The sequence below is a fragment of the Triticum aestivum genome, chromosome 5D (assembly GCF_018294505.1).
Source record: "Triticum aestivum cultivar Chinese Spring chromosome 5D, IWGSC CS RefSeq v2.1, whole genome shotgun sequence".
Classification (NCBI taxonomy): Eukaryota; Viridiplantae; Streptophyta; class Magnoliopsida; order Poales; family Poaceae; genus Triticum; species Triticum aestivum.
Window position 1 is genome coordinate 545206858 of NC_057808.1, and position 16048 is coordinate 545222905.

Consider the following 16048-nt stretch of genomic DNA (forward strand, 5'->3'; position numbering starts at 1 on the left):
CGATTGCTGTGATCCAAACCTTTCATCCGAGCACAACTTTTTCTTCGGGCCTTGTCTCTTTACCGAAGTTGTGCTCGATCCGGAGGGCTAGAAAAAAGAAGAAAGACGAGAGTTAATTAATACGTGTACATACCAAAACAATGAATGCATCAATTAGCTAGTCAGCACAGGCTTACCTATACCTGGCCGGACTCGGTTCAGTCACCGGAGCTGTCATCACGGTCTCCTTCTTGCACCGGCATTGGGTCACTGGAGCCATCATAATCATGTCCTTCCTCCTCCATTGTTTGATCACCGTAGCCTGCTTCTTCACCTGTCCTTCCAGACCATCGGTGTCATTGAGAAACGACAAGACGGCATCACTTCCTTGTGCGATTATGTCCCCCAACACCGCTTCTGTTGCTTCATCTCGGGGGTGCTCCATAGTTTCTGCAAATATTTACAACATGGCAATTATTATTCAAACATGAAAGCTGGATATATTAGTGGCAAACGTAGAACTAGCTAGCTCATCACAATAAGGAATCATATTAGTGGCCTCGACGCTGCATCTCTAGGGTTTGGGGTGGGCAACGCTTCAAGGGTTTGGGGTGGCCTCGACAACGCTTCAAGGGTTTGGGGTGGCCTCGACGACAACGCTCTTTTAACTTGGTAAATTTTGGTGGCCTCGAGAGAGTTTGCCTGGTAGGGGCGCGGCAGGAGGGGGTAGGAGACCGACATCGTTTTTTTCTAGGGTTTGGGTGTCCTCGAGAGTTTTGGTCGAGCGAGAGGGCCGGGGGGTGCTCCCGTGGTATAAGTTATCACGGTCAAGAGGGGGTTATATCGACAACGATGACATACATACATGGGAAAATAATGTTATCGGGGAGGGGGTATATCAAGATCGAAGAAATAAAAAAGAAGAAAAAAAAGAGGAGAAGAAGAAAGGAATAGAGGAGAAGAAGAAAAAATAGAAAATATTCTATTTTCTCTTCTTCTCCTCTATTCCTTTCTTCTTCTCCTCTTCTTTTTCTTCTTTTTTCCTCTTCTTATTTATTTCTCCTCTTCTTCCTCTCCTCTTCTTCTCCTTTCTTCCTCTTCTTATTTTCCTTTTTCCTCTCATTCTTTTTCTTCTTCTTCCTTTCCTAGCTAGATATATAAAACTTTTCTAAAAATGTAACTTTTGCATATATAAAACTTTTTATTCTTCCTTCTTCTTCCTTCTATTCCTTCTTCCTAAATATATAAAACTTTTCTAAAAATGAGACTAACCTAAAATGTACTAAATCAGAGAACATATATAGATAAAACTTTTCTAAAAATCTAACTTTTGCATATATGTATTTCTAAAACATCATTACAATTGAAAAAATACATACATACATACAAAAAACATGTAAAAAATACATACATACATATATGAACATACATCAAAAAAATACATTATCTAAAAAATACATACATACATATATGAAAATCTAAAAACATGTAAAAAATAGCATGTATAAGTAAAAAAATAGCACGGCGGCGGCGGGACTGGCAGAGGCGCGGTGCTCACAGAGGTAGGAGCATGCGGCGGGCGGCGTCGGGATGAGCAAGGGCGCGGGGAGTGGCGCGGCGACGGCGTCGGGGCTGGAGCGGCGCGCTGCGGGGCAGGGGCGGCGCGCGTCGGGGCAGGGCGGCGCGCGTCGCGGCCGGGATGGTGCGCGGCGAGGGCGCGGGCGACGGCGATGACGGGTGCGGGCGACGGCGATGGCGGGGGCGGCGGGTCGGGGCAGCCTGGCGGCGTCGATGTGCTTGGCGTCATTGGGGGAAACTGTGGTGATGAACTCTGCAAAATTGCTAAGTGCTACTTATATACCAAGAGCATTGGTCCCAGTTCGTCCCACCAATCGGGACCAATGCCCCCTTTAGTCCCGGTTGGTGCCACCAACCGTGACCAAAGGTCAGTTTTCAGCAGCCCAAAGGGCGGGAAGTGGTGGCCTTTGGTCCCGGTTGGTGGCGCCAACCGGGACTAAAGCATTTTAAATGAACTCTGAAAAGGTTGAAAGTTGGCATGGTATCATCATTTTATCCACATAGCATGTGCAAGAAAGTAGAGAGGGTTACGGCAAAAACTGGATGCACTTCATGTACAAAACGGACAATCTCTTTCGAAGTATCAGGGTTTCATACGGAAACTTGTCTGTTACAAAGGGATTTCATTTTTTAACTTATTTGAACTCCAGACTTTTTCTGTGTTCAAAATGCACCATTCAAAGCCACATCATCAATTTTCAACCCTTTCTAACTTCATTTGTTATTTTTCATGCATTTACTGATTATTTTGAGCTATAAGACCCTGAAATTGAAAAGCATTTCAAATGAACTCTAAAAAGGTTGAATGTCGGCATGGTATCATCATTTCATCCACATAGCATGTGCAAGAAAGTAGAGTGGGTTACGGCAAAAACTGGATGCACCGTGTACAAAACGAACAATCTCTTTCGAAGTATCAGGGTTTCATACGGAAACTCGTCTGTTACAAAGGGATTTCACTTTTTTAACTTATTTGAACTCTAGACTTTTTCTGTGTTCAAAATGCACCATTCAAAGCCACATCATCAATTTTCAACCCTTTCTGACTTCATTTGTTATTTTTCATGCATTTACTGATTATTTTGAGCTATAAGACCATGAAATTGAAGGCAACATACAGTTCTCATGAATAGATAAGTGACCAAATTAGTAGAAGTTCATCATCACATTAAAACCAAAGTACATACATAGTTCTCATTGAACAACATATAGCTCTCCAGAGCATCTAATTAAACCATACTTTGAAATTATGTAAAACATTTCAATGCAACAACAAATGCGATCATAATCGCAACCAAGGTAACAATTGATCCAACTGCATAATGATACCAAGCCTCGGTATGAATGGCATATTTTCTAATCTTTCTAATCTTCAACCGCATTGCATCCATCTTGATCTTGTGATCATCGACGACATCCGCAACATGCAACTCCAATATCATCTTCTCCTCCTCAATTTTTTTATTTTTTCCTTCAAGTAATTGTTTTCTTCTTCAACTAAATTTAACCTCTCGACAATAGGGTCGGTTGGAATTTCCGTTTCAACCACCTCCTAGATAAATAAAATCTATGTCATGTTGGTCGGCATAATTGTCATAAACAATAAATGAACCAAATAGTTATAAAAAGATAATATATACCACATCCGAATCATAGACAGGACGAGGGCCGACGGCGGCGCATACCAAAACCATCGCACTATATAATAACAAGGAATAATAAAAGTAAGAAAATTAGACAAGTATCTATCTGAAGTAAGAATTTTTTTTTCTTTCAGAAAGAAAATAAGAACAAGAGGCTCACCACAGTGGTGCCGACGAAGAGATTGGCGCGGACGATCGACGGCGGTGAAGACGGGGACAGGACGTGACGGACCGCTAAACCTAGACAAATCTCGGGGAAAATGGATCTCAGAGGTCGAGATTCGACAAGAGAAAGATTAACTTGTGTGGCTCAGACATTTCATCGAACACCTCATGTGCATAGGAGGTGAGCTAGAGCACCCAAATGCCCTCCCCTCGCCGGCCAGAAAAAACAAAGCACTGTGGAGTGCTCTGCTGTGGCGATGGGGTATATATAGGCAACTCATTTGTCCCGGTTCGTGGCTAGAACCGGGACTAAATCCCAGCCTTATGTCCCGGTTCAAGCCAAGAACCGGGACCAATGGTTGTGGGCCAGGAGCAAGGCCCATTGGTCCTGGTTCGTGCCTAGAACCGGGACAAATGGGTCCATACGAACTGGGACCAATGCCCACGAGGACCCGGCCGGCCCCCTGGGCTCACAAGCCGGGACGAATGCCCCCATGGGTCCCGGTTCGTTACTGAACCGGGACTAATGGGCTTGCCATGCCCGAACCAAAGCCCTGTTTTCTACTAGTGTTATTTCTACAGTTGCCGCAACTAAACCAAGTGTAGCTGGCGCTGCCACTGCCGCTGGAGATGTGACGGATATAATAAGTCGGTCATAACCCATCTTTAGTGTGGTTTGGTTTAGTTGCGACATCGCTGTTTTCATGTTCTTCGTCAATCACCATTCCAGATAATCTGCCTTATTCTCGAGCGAGGGACTAAGCCGGGCAATATTGTTCTAGTTGTTCTAGTATTAGGCATATTGCTCTTGGTGGATGCAATATTGATTAGGGTACTTTGTTAGATTACTATGCTCTGTTTTTCAATTTCTTCAGTCTTAGGTTCATTTCTTAAGTGTTGGGTTCAGTCTTAGGTTCAATTTCTTTAGTCTTAGGTTCAGTTTTAGGTGGATGCAATATTGATTAGGGTACTTTGTTAGATTACTATGCTCTGTACTGATTGTTTCCCTTTCTATTTTATGAAGTGAACCATGCTTTAAAACTAGGTTCAATACTTGGTGCATGCTTTGAAACTAGAGTCTTAGGTTTAGTACTTGGTGCATGCTTTAAACAAAGATCTGACAAAAGGGAAGTAGGTAGTAGCAAAATATGATATGGTTCAAATTAGGTAAAGTAGATAGATTAGGTTTCTTATCTACTGTTGAGGCCCTGGAATGAGTAGAAGTAGAAAACAGAGTGTTGTTGGTGTTTTTGCCATCATAAATGTCCATGTTTTCTTACTACTATTCAAGGGTGTTGTTGATGTTGATGTTATTCTAAGGGCGTTGTTGATATTGATGTTCTTCTTCTACTCATCGCCAAGATAGAGTAGTAGCAAACTTCTACTCATTGCCATTTATAGTAGTATTCCAAATTGAGGCACTGGCAAACACATCTAACTAAGTGCTTGTTTATCTTGCTTTGCTTTTTGAATTATAGTTCTTGCCATCATAAATGTCCACAAGTGCATTGCTTTTTGAATGTGAAATGATAACTTGGTGTAGTTGATTCTCTTCTGCTCAAAACTTCTGCTGCTGTAATGTTGTATGATAATGTTGTAAGGGTAGTAATTGGTCTCTTCTGCTGCTTATCAAAGATTGGGGGAGGCCGCCACCACTGCCTGCACTCTGCCACGCCGGAGTCCGACTTGGAAGGTTTCGAGTTCTTCACGATCATACTTGAGAATTCCTCCAGCAGGCAAGTATATAAAAGGAGAGATCTCCCCTTCACCCATCTCTTTATCATAACTCTGTTGTTTGCTACATCACTGCTTGACCCACGCTGTAGAGGCTACCTGACACTTTTATGGAGATGTTGGATGGCCGTCGGCCACAGAATGTGAAGTTGCGACAGGCCAGCAGCGGGCTTCACAGGCTGTGGGATGTGGAGGTGGTGTTCGACACCGACCGCCACATGTACCTGTGTCGTGGCTGGGAGCAGTTCGTCCGTGCCTACGACCTACGGCACGGGTACTTCCTTGTCCTTAGGTACGACAGCAACGCCATGCTCACCGTGAAGGTGTTCAACACGACTATGTGCCGCATGCGCTACCAGGACGACGATGATGCCAGTATGCTCTGCCTCTTCTTCCTCTCCATTTGGCTTTGTCTCACACCATTGTTAAAAAGCTTTGTTGCATTTGGTCGGGCAATGGGAGCAGCAGCAGCGACTCTGGCTACAGCAAAAGTAGCAGCGAGGATGAGGAGGAACGGAGTGGGGAAGAAGAGGAGCAGAGTGGGGATGAGGAGGTGCAGCCTATTCTGTCTAACGATGACCTCACAATGGTGGTGGCTGAATATGGCCAAGCGATGGTGGTGGCTAACTATGGGCAAGCGATGGTGGTGGCTGACGATGGGCAAGCACTACTGGAATCACCTTCTTTGCCGTCCGCCATGGTAGACGGCAAAGGCATAGATCCCGGACGGCAAATTTCTTTGCCGTCTGCCAGCAGACAGCAAACTATCTGTCTGAACAGGTGCCGGCAAAGGATTGTGTCGTCCGCCATCTGAGGCCAGCAGACGGAAAAGACAACGGACGGCAGTGGGGTGGGGTCAGAGCCGTTAGGGGGTTAACGGCACTCTTTGCCGTCCGCCAGCGGACGACACAGAGTCAAAGCTCTTCGTCGTCCGCTGACAGACGGCCAAGAGCTCAGTTAGGCCAGCACTGAGAACCTGCCACGTGGCCAGCTATGCCGTCTGCCAGCAGACGGCAAAGATTCAAAGGTCTTTGTCGTCCGCCAGCAGACGGCAAACTGACCAAATAGGCAGCCAGTGCTCCCAGTTTCTACAGGTAGCTGCCACGTGTCCTCTTTGCCGTCTGCTAGCAGACGGCAAAGAGGCTATATATCCCTTTTTTTATTTATATCCATTTAATTTCACTGGAATTCACACACAGATATACATATATATTTTTATTCACAGGCACAGCAGACATATGATGTATCCAACACATAGCTCCATCCATGATAGCATACATACATAAGAAACACAGTTTCATCCATACATCTTACACTAATATCACAATGTTCATCCAACACATTGTTCCATGCATCCATATAACAAGTTCCACATTATTCTTCGATACAAATGAAAAGAAGAACAGGGAAACAAGCACTCCATCCATGCAAGCTTCCATATAGTGAATTAAATCTGCAAAATGGGAAACAAGAAAGTTAGAAGAAGAAGAAGAAGAAAACTAGAAGAAGAAGAAGGAGAAGAAGAAGAAGTTCTTCTTCTTCTTCTTTTCTTCCTATTCCTTCTTTTCTTCCTCTTCCTTGATTTTCTTCATCTTATTATGTCATTTGTGGACTAGATAGGCTAAATTATATCATAAATGGACTAAAAAGGCTAAATAAGAAGAAAAATGCCATTTTTGAGCTAACGTAGCAAATTATACCATTTTTGACCTAACTAAGCTTATTGTGTCATTTTAGAGGACAACAAGCTAAGTATATGACATTTATGAGGTTAGCAAGGTTATGATGCCATTTACGAATAAAAACAAGTAAGAGGAGGAAAAGAAGAAGAAGAAGAAGAAGAAGAAGAAGAAGAAGAAGAAGAAGAAGAAGAAGAAGAAGGAGAAGAAGAAGAAGAAGGAGAAGAAGAAGGAGGAGAAGAAGAAGAAGGAGAAGAAGACTAGAAGAAGAAAAAGAAGAAGAAGTAGAACTTCTTCTTCTTTTTCTTCTTCTAGTCTTCTTCTCCTTCTTCTTCTGCTTCTTATTTTCTTCCTATTCCTTCTTTTCTTCCTCTTCCTTGATTTTCTTCATCTTATTATGTCATTTATGGACTAAATAGGCTAAATTATGTCATAAATGGACTAAAGGCTAAATAAGAAGAGAATTGTCATTTTTGATCTAACGTAGCAAATTATGCCATTTTTGACCTAACTAAGCTTATTGTGTCATTTTAGAGGACAACAAGCTAAGTATATGATATTTATGAGGTTAGCAAGCTTATGATGCCATTTATGAATAAAAACAAGCAAGAGGAGGAAAAGAAGAAGAAGAAGAAGAAGAAGAAGAAGAAATAACGAACAAGAAAAGAAGAATAAGAGGAAGAAGAAAAGAAGAAGATTCTTCTTCTTCTTTTCTTCTTCTTCTTATTCTTTTCTTCCTATTCCTTCTTTCCTTCCTCTTCCTTGATTTTATTCATCTTATTATGTCATTTGTGGACTAAATAGGCTAAATTATGTCAAAAATGGACTAAACAGGCTAAATAAGAAGAAAAATACCTTTATCACGGAGGTGTAGGAATGGTCGGGGCTGCGCCAGTGGCAGACGGAGGTGAAGGACCGGCCGGGGTTCCGGCATTGGCAGACGCGGAAGGATTGGTCGATGCTTGTCGGGAGCCATGCTGAACCAAAGATCATTTCCAATAATGTCTCGTTAGCATGATGCAAACTGAAATGTGAATAGTAGTAACTAAGGACCATTCAAATCAAACTCACCGTGGTCGCCGGAGCAATCTGGGGCATCGGCGGAGGGGCCTGACCGTTTTTCTCGCACATGGTCTGCACATTTGGTTCTCACGAGTCAGTCATATTAGTTAGTAATGCGAACATTACATGCATGATTGGGCTAATGTGCATGAGAAATGTACCACGATGAGCTCGTATAGGGCCCGGTTAGACGCCTCGTTCCGGTTCCTCTCCTCCTCCAACAGCTTAGCCGTCCTCTCCTCCATCTCCCTCTCCCTCTCCGCCGCATCCCTTTTTGCCTCCTCCAAAAGCGCCTGGGTCTTCAATCTCTCTTTATCAACCAATTCCTGCAACACAGCACTCCTCGTTAGCATTGTAATCGTCAACGGACGCACACACAATGTAATGGAGGAAAGGTGAGAGAGTCCGTATAACTAACCGGCATGGTGAGCTCCACGGGCCGTGCACGAGGCGTTATCTCAGGATCAGATCTACTCAGGCGCTTCTTGATCTGTGGGAGAGTCTTAGGACAACGTATCAATCCACACCAATGGCTTGAGAGCCATGTGACCTCCCGCCACCAGATATCATCACCAGCTCTGTATCAAAAGGATCCTGGCTCGGGTTAAAGTCCTCCCCTTTCCTCGCCTTCCCCTTGTCTCTGTACTTCACAAGCTTGTGGTGCAAGGAGATGTTGGTGAAGCTCTCTGGATGATCTAGGTCAGACTTCGTGAATGACTTGGCCTTCTTGTACGGGGCCATATGGGCCATGCCATAGAGGTCGAACAGACTTGGCATAGGCTTCTTATGGTGGTGCGCCTGAGAGAGAGGAACAAAATATTAGTTAAGGGCTCAAGCTAGCATGAAGAATGATATTGCTATGTAAATAGGTCATTTTGGAGCTAAGAAAGGTTATTATGTCATTTTTGAGGAAAATAAGCTAAGTTTAGGTCATTTTTGAGGTAACCAAGATTATTATGCCATTTTTGACCAAAGTATGCTAATTATGTCATTATTGAGCTATCCAAGGTAGTTATGCCATTTTTTAGCTAACTATAACATATTTAGGCATTCTATAGAGCTATCTAAGGTTATTATGTCATTTTAGATCTAATTATGTCATGAATGAACTAGTTAAGATTAGTTTAGGTCGTTATTGAGCTATCGAAGGTAGTTATGCCATTTTTTAACTAACGAAAGCATATTAAGTCATTTTATAGAGCTATCTAAAGGTTATTATGTCATTTTAGAGCTAAATATGTCATAAATGAACTATCCAAGGTAATTATGCCTTTTTAACTAACTAAGCATATTAAGTCATTTTGGAAGGGATAAATGCTACCATGAAGAATGAAATTGCATGAATCATGTAGCAAACCACATACCCAGTTATCCCCACACACCTTCCATTTGGTCGCGCTTATCCTTGGACCTTTGGTGTTCGACTAGCCATTGGGGAGAGCACCACGCATCCACCAACGCCTCCCAACAATCCATCTTATCCACACACCATCTCGGGGGCACCTAAGTGAGTCAAGAGAAATTTCAGCGCTACGCCTACGAATCAAATCAAGAAAACGAAGTTCAAGGCCTTAAGAATAAGTAATTACATGCATGTACTTCTTCTTACTCAGAAACTTGCCACGACGCTTCTTCTTGCCCCTCCTAATACCCTTCGAGGCGTAGTAGTCTCGAACAGCCTGCACCCGAGCCTCGTGCCGTAAGTTTTGAAGTAGGCGCTTGCACTCGGTTTCGACAACCATACACGCGGCCTCCTGCTCTCCCTCTGAAACCATGTAGAAGGTCTGCAATCAAACAAGACAATACTGATTAGTACAATCACTAGGTAGTGTTGATTTTTAATTATGTAAAGGAGAAATTACCCAAAACCAACGGAACACAATGTCGGCCACTGTCTCGCACAAGACACCGTCGACCCTCTCCTCCGGCGGGGCCGGGGCAACCGAGTACAGCTCCCAGGTCAGTGCTAGCTGTGCAACCTGACCCTCACCGGGCAACGTGACCCACCCAGGGAAGTGCTGCCGGCAAAGCACAGCAAGGACCTGGTTGGGCCTGCGGACAACACGGGGGTGTACCCAGCCCCTGCAGTAAGACAAGGTCAGCGCATTAGATATTAATTTGAAGGAACATGAAGGCAAAAGGTTAAAAAATAGTAAATGCACTTACTTCAACCCTTTAGGCACAATCAACCACCTCTGGTCGGGGGTCGTCGCCACGGGCGGGAGCTTTGTACAACCATGCTTGTAGACCTTCTTGCCCTTCTCAACCAGCTCGTCGTCGCTGTAGCTATCATCTGAAAAGGTGTCCTCGCTACCATCCTCCGGGCAACTAGCCTCCGGAGTCTCGTGGGAAGAAGACTGCGGGATCGGAGTCTTCTGGGACGAAGACCCCGTGACCGGAGTCTTCTGGGACGAAGACTCTGGGACCAGACTCACGTGGGGAGAAGGATCGGCGACCTGAGTCTGGTGGGGCGGAGGATCAGCGACCGGAGGCTCATGGACCAGAGTCCGAGACGGGTCCATGTTAGACGGAGCAGTCCTGTGGTCGGGTGAATCAGCTGAGGGTGGCGGCGAGGAAGGCGTAGCAGCCTTCCTAACTCTAACGCTACCACGTCCACCTCTACCGGCCTTCTTCGTCCTCCCCCGACCTCTCCCAGCCGAAGAAGAAGCGCCCGCCGCAGTTGTCTGCATACTGTCTAGCAGCGCTCTCCGGAGGGGCTGGGCTGGAATAATGGAACCACCCCTCCCAGTAGCGCTCGCAGGAGGCTCGGGGCGCTCTGGACCCTTGCCCACCATCATGTCAACACCTGCAATGACAAAAAGTAAACGAAATTAGTACAACATAAAAAAATTGGATACCTGGCATGAACATAATAATATGCATATAATTTAAGTGTATCATCATCATGAACATAATAAAAATACACCCGATCAACACAAATATATATGATGTTTTTGTATCATCATCATGTCCGAGGTCGATCGAGGTGTCAGGGTGTCAGGGTGTCGTGGTGTCGGGGTCGGGGTGTGCTGTCAGGGTGTTGGGCTGTGGTGTCAGGGTGTGCTGTCAGGGTGTCGGGGTGTGGTGTCAGGGTATCGGGGGTCGGGGTCGGGGTGGGGGGTCGGGGTGTCGATTGTCGGGGTTTCAGGGTGTCGGGGTGTCGGGTTCGGGGTGTCGGTGGTCGGGATTGGGGTTGGGGTGTCGGTGGTCGGGGTGTTAGGTGTCGGGGTGTCGATGGCCGGGGTCGGGGTGTGGTGTCAGGGTGTCGGGGTCAGGGTGTCGTGCCGGGGTGTCGTGTCAGGGTCGGGGTGTCAGGGTGTCGGGGTCGGGGTGTCAGTCGGGGTATGGTGTCAGGGTGTCGGGGGTCGGGGGTCGGGGTGTCTTCTTCTTCTTTCTCTTTTTTCCTTTTCTTCTTCTTCTTCTTCTTCTTCTTCTTCTTCTTCTTCTTCTCCTTCTTCTTTCTTCTCCTCCTCCTCCTCCTCCTCTTCTTCTTCTTCTTCTCCTTTTTCCTCTTCTTAAACCTAGCACTAACCTAAAACAAAACAGGAAAAAACTACACCTAAACCTAGCACTAACCTAATCCTAAAAACTCAAAACTACACCTAAACCTAGCACTAACCTAAACCTAAAAACTCAAAAGTACACCTAATTAAACCTAGCACTAACCTAAAACAAAACAGGAAAATAGAGAACAAAAAACAGGAAAAAAATAGAAAAAAATTACCTCTTGCTCCAGCGTGCTCGGCCGGTGGGGCGGGGCAGTGCAGGGGCCGCGGGGAGGAGGACGGCAGCGGGGCGGGGCGGCGCAGGGGCCTCGGGGAGGGGTCCGGCGCGGCGGGGCGGCACGGCAGGCCTCTCTGGCGACGGGGTGCGGCGGGGCGGCGCAGGGGCCGCGGGGAGGAGGACGACAGCGGGGCGGGGCGGCGCAGGGGCCTCAGGGAGGGGTCCGACGCGGCGGGGCGGCCCGGCGCAGGCCTCTCTGGCGACGGGGCAGGCGGGGTGACGCAGGGGCCGTGGGGAGGAGGACGGCAGTGGGGCGGGAGGGGGCGGGAGGGTTGGCCGGCTGCGGGGGCTGGGTCTGGGGGGCGGGGCTAGCCGGCGGTGGCGACAGAGGAGAGAGGCGGGCGCGCGGGAGGGAGAGAGAGAAAGAGAGAGAGAAAGAGAGAGAGAGAGAGAGAGAGAGAGAGAGAGAGAGAGGGGGGGGGGGGCGGCTCGGCCCGTTAAGTGGGCCTTCTTTGCTGTCTGCTAGCAGACGGCAAAGTAGTCACCTCTTTGTCGTCCACTAGTAGTCGGCAAAGAATCTGACCTAGCCACGCCGTGCCCTATGGGGCCCACCTTGCTCTTTGCCGTCTGCCTTCTAGCTCTTTGCCGTCAGCTGGCTGACGGCAAAGAAGCAGCTGACGACAAATAGCCTTTTTGCCATCTGCACTTTCTTTGACGTCCGCTTTGTGGAAGCGGACGGCAAAGAGCCTCTTTGCCGTCAGCTGGCAGGCGGCAAAGAGGTGGCGGACGGCAAAATTCCAGATTCCAGTAGTGAAGCGATGGTGGTGGCTGACGATGACCTAGCGATGGTGGTGCTTGAAGATGGCCTCGCAATGGTGGCGGTGCCATACAATGACCTCGCGATGGTGGTGGCTCCGGTGATCCCACAGCTAGGCGACAGGACCATGCTAATTGTGGTAGAAGAGTACATCCCACTGCCTCGCCGTTCTAAGCGCATCAGGATGATGAAGAAGGAGAAGAAGGAGGAGTGAAGATCTTAAGAAAATCAAGTAAATGTTAAGTATGTCAGGTATGTCAGATCTCCAAAATGATCTATACTTAGCTTTATTTCCTCCGAAATGACCTAAGTTAGCTCTAATATGCTAAGTTATCTCTAATATGCTTAGTTACCTAGGTTTGCTCAATAATGACATATACTTAGCTTACTTATGTAAAACATGGCATAATTAGCTTACTTAGGTTTGAAATGGCATAACAATCTTGGTAACCTCATATATGTCATATAGTTAGCTTATTTTCCTCGAAAATGATATAATAAGCCTAATTAGCTCCAAAATGATGAATTTTACCTAAGTTAACTCCAAATGACCTAAGTTAGCTCTAAAATGCTAAATTAGCTCTAATATGCTTAGTTACCCGGGTTAGCTCAATAAAGACCTATACCTAGCTTACTTATGTCAAAAATGGCATAATATGCTTAGTTAACTCAAAAATGGCATAATTAGCTAGGTTAGCTCCAAAATGACCCATTTTACCTAGGTTAGCTCCAATATGATCCATTTTACCTAGGTCAGCTCCAAAATGACCAAGTTTACCTAGGTTAGCTTCAATATGATCCATTTTACCTAGGTTAGCTCCAAAATGACCTATTTACCTAGCTTAGCTCTAAAATGACCTACACACTTAGCATTTTCACCTCGCTTAGCTAAAAAATGGCATTTTTACCTACCTTAGTTAGAAGAAGAAGATAAATAAGAGGAGAGGAGAAAAATAAAGAGAAGATAAATTCTTCTTCCTTTTCTTCTTTTTCTTCTAGCTAGTCTTCTTCTTCCTCCTCTTCTAACTTTCATCTTTCCCAATTTGCAGATTTGCTTTAGATGAGGAAGCTTGCATTGATGGAGTGTACTCTTCTCCTTGTGCTTCCTTTTTGTTTATGGAAACTTGTTTCGGATATGTATGTATATATGGATATGTTGTTGGAAACTTCTTGTTGCAAACCATTGTATGTTGGATATGTTGTTGGAAACTTGTATGTTGGATATGTTGTTGGAAACTTATTGTTGGTATGCTTGTTGAAATTATTTTCAAATGTGTATATATATATCTGTGAAATTCTGTCAAATTGAATGAATTTAAGAAAAAAATAGGGGCTATACAGGCACTTTGCCATCTGCTGGCAGATGGCAAAGAGCTTTGCCGTTAGCCAGCAGACGGCAAAGCTGCCACGTGGCAGATACCTGTGCAACCTGGGGTGCACTTGGATGGCCTATTTGGCAACTTTGTCGTCTGCTGGTAGACGGCAAAGATGCAAAGATGTTTGCCATCTGCCAGCAGACGGCAAAGCACGCCATTAACCCCTTAACGGCCCTAAGCTGCCATGTGTGTCGTCCAGGTCCTTTGTTGTCTGCTGGCTGACGGCAAAGACCATTTCATCTTTGTCGTCCGGCAGCAGACAGCAAAGTGCCCTTTGTCGCAGCTTATTCAGCCGGACCTGTTGCCGTCTGCTGGCTGACGACAAAGTCCTTTGCCGTCCGCTAGGCATGCCTTTGCCGTCAGCCATGGCAAACGGAAAGTGCCCGATTCCTGTAGTGAACAAATATAAGTGAAGCAAAAGAGCATTCTACAAATGGCGGTTTTCTATGTGAAGCGAAACAGGCAATCCAAACTTCAAATGATATAAGTAAAGCACATGAAGCATTCTAAAAAGCCATACTCAAAAGATATAAGTGAAGTGCATGAAGCATTCTATAAATCGACCACGGACTATCTCGTACCAGCATGGTGCATTACTAAAAGAAAAATAAAAAGCACACGACACTCCAAGATTTACGCATATCATGTGACAAATAAAAATATAGCTCCAAGTAAAATTACCGATGGTCGTTAGAAGAAAGAGGGGATGCCTTCCGGGGCATCCCCAAGCTTAGTTGCTTGGGAGTCCTTGAATATTACCTTGGGGTGCCTCGGGAATCCCCAACCTTAGGCTCATGCCACTCCTTATTCCTTCATCCATCATGATCTCACCCAAAACTTGAAAACTTCAATCACACAAAACTTAACAAAACCCTCGTGAGATTCGTTAGTATAATAAAACAAATCACCACTTTAAGTACTGTTGCAAACCCATTCATATTTTATTTTTGCATTATAGCTATTATATTATAACTTCTCCATGGCTTATACCACCGATAAAATCGATAGTTTCATCAAAACTAGCAAAACAATGCATCAAAAACAGAATCTGTCTTAAACAGGACAGTCTGTAGCAATCAGAACATCTACCATACTTTTGTAACTCCAAAAATTCTGAAAAATTAGGAAACAATAAACAATTTGTATACAAGTACTGTGCAAAATGTTTCAGAAGCTTTTGACATTCCAGTAAAAAAACGTAAATTTACGCGTACAGCCAAAGTTTCTATTTTTCACTGCACATACCAAACAAGCAATCTAATCATCCTAAAGGCAAATCTTGGCACATTATTTTTATAATAAAATGAATTTGTACAAGGGGATGATTATTTATGTTGAAAATTTTCTATAATCGAGATTCACAAAGTTTCCATGGGCATGAACAAAGTTCAAGGATGACCCCCACTTCAAAGATGTTCGCCTTTCTCACTTTCACTTTTCTTTTTGAAAAGTTTTAAGTTCCCCTCTATATCTTTTTTGTTTTTCAAATTTATAAAAGCACACAACAGAATAAAATGACTCTCTAAAACTTCCGGGTTGTCTCCCTTGCAGCGCTTTCTCTAAAGCCATTAAGCTAGGCATATAGTGCTCAAGTAATGGATCCACCTGGATCCCAAGGTATATCAAAGCCAATTTTAATTAACAATGATTTATAATTTAGTAGTGAGCACAAAGTAACATATATCATGCAACAACGAAGTCTAACTCTCTTCCTATGCACCGACATGTCATAAAAGAACAATTCATGCACACAAAGGAAAAGCCAATACATAACATAGACAATTTCTTGCAATTTTATTGTATTGGAAACATAGAGAGGCGGAGATGTAGTTCCTCTCTCATAATAATTGCAAGTAGGAGAAGCAAGCACATGCATATTATATCTATCAAAATCATCATGTGTAGTAGTAAAACGCAACCCATCGATATAATCCTTAATACGCGCAAACTTCTCCGATATAGTGTAGTAGGGAGAATTCAAAAAGATAAGAGCACTATCATGTGTGGGTGCAATAGCAACAATTATTTCATAACATAAGGAACTATAGAAAGTTCATAAGCATCACTCATATTGGCATCATGGCCACAAGCATAGCAAGCATCAATTTCATCAAAAAGGAATATTTCAAACGAATCCAAGGGATCATAGCATTCATCCTTCGATAAGCATGAAGGGAAATCAACAATGTATGATTTGAAGAGTTACTCTCATTAGAAGGTGGGCACGGGTAGCTAATACGCTCTTCCTCCTTTTGTTCTTCGCTCTCCTCGTCATCTTTTTCATCTAATGAG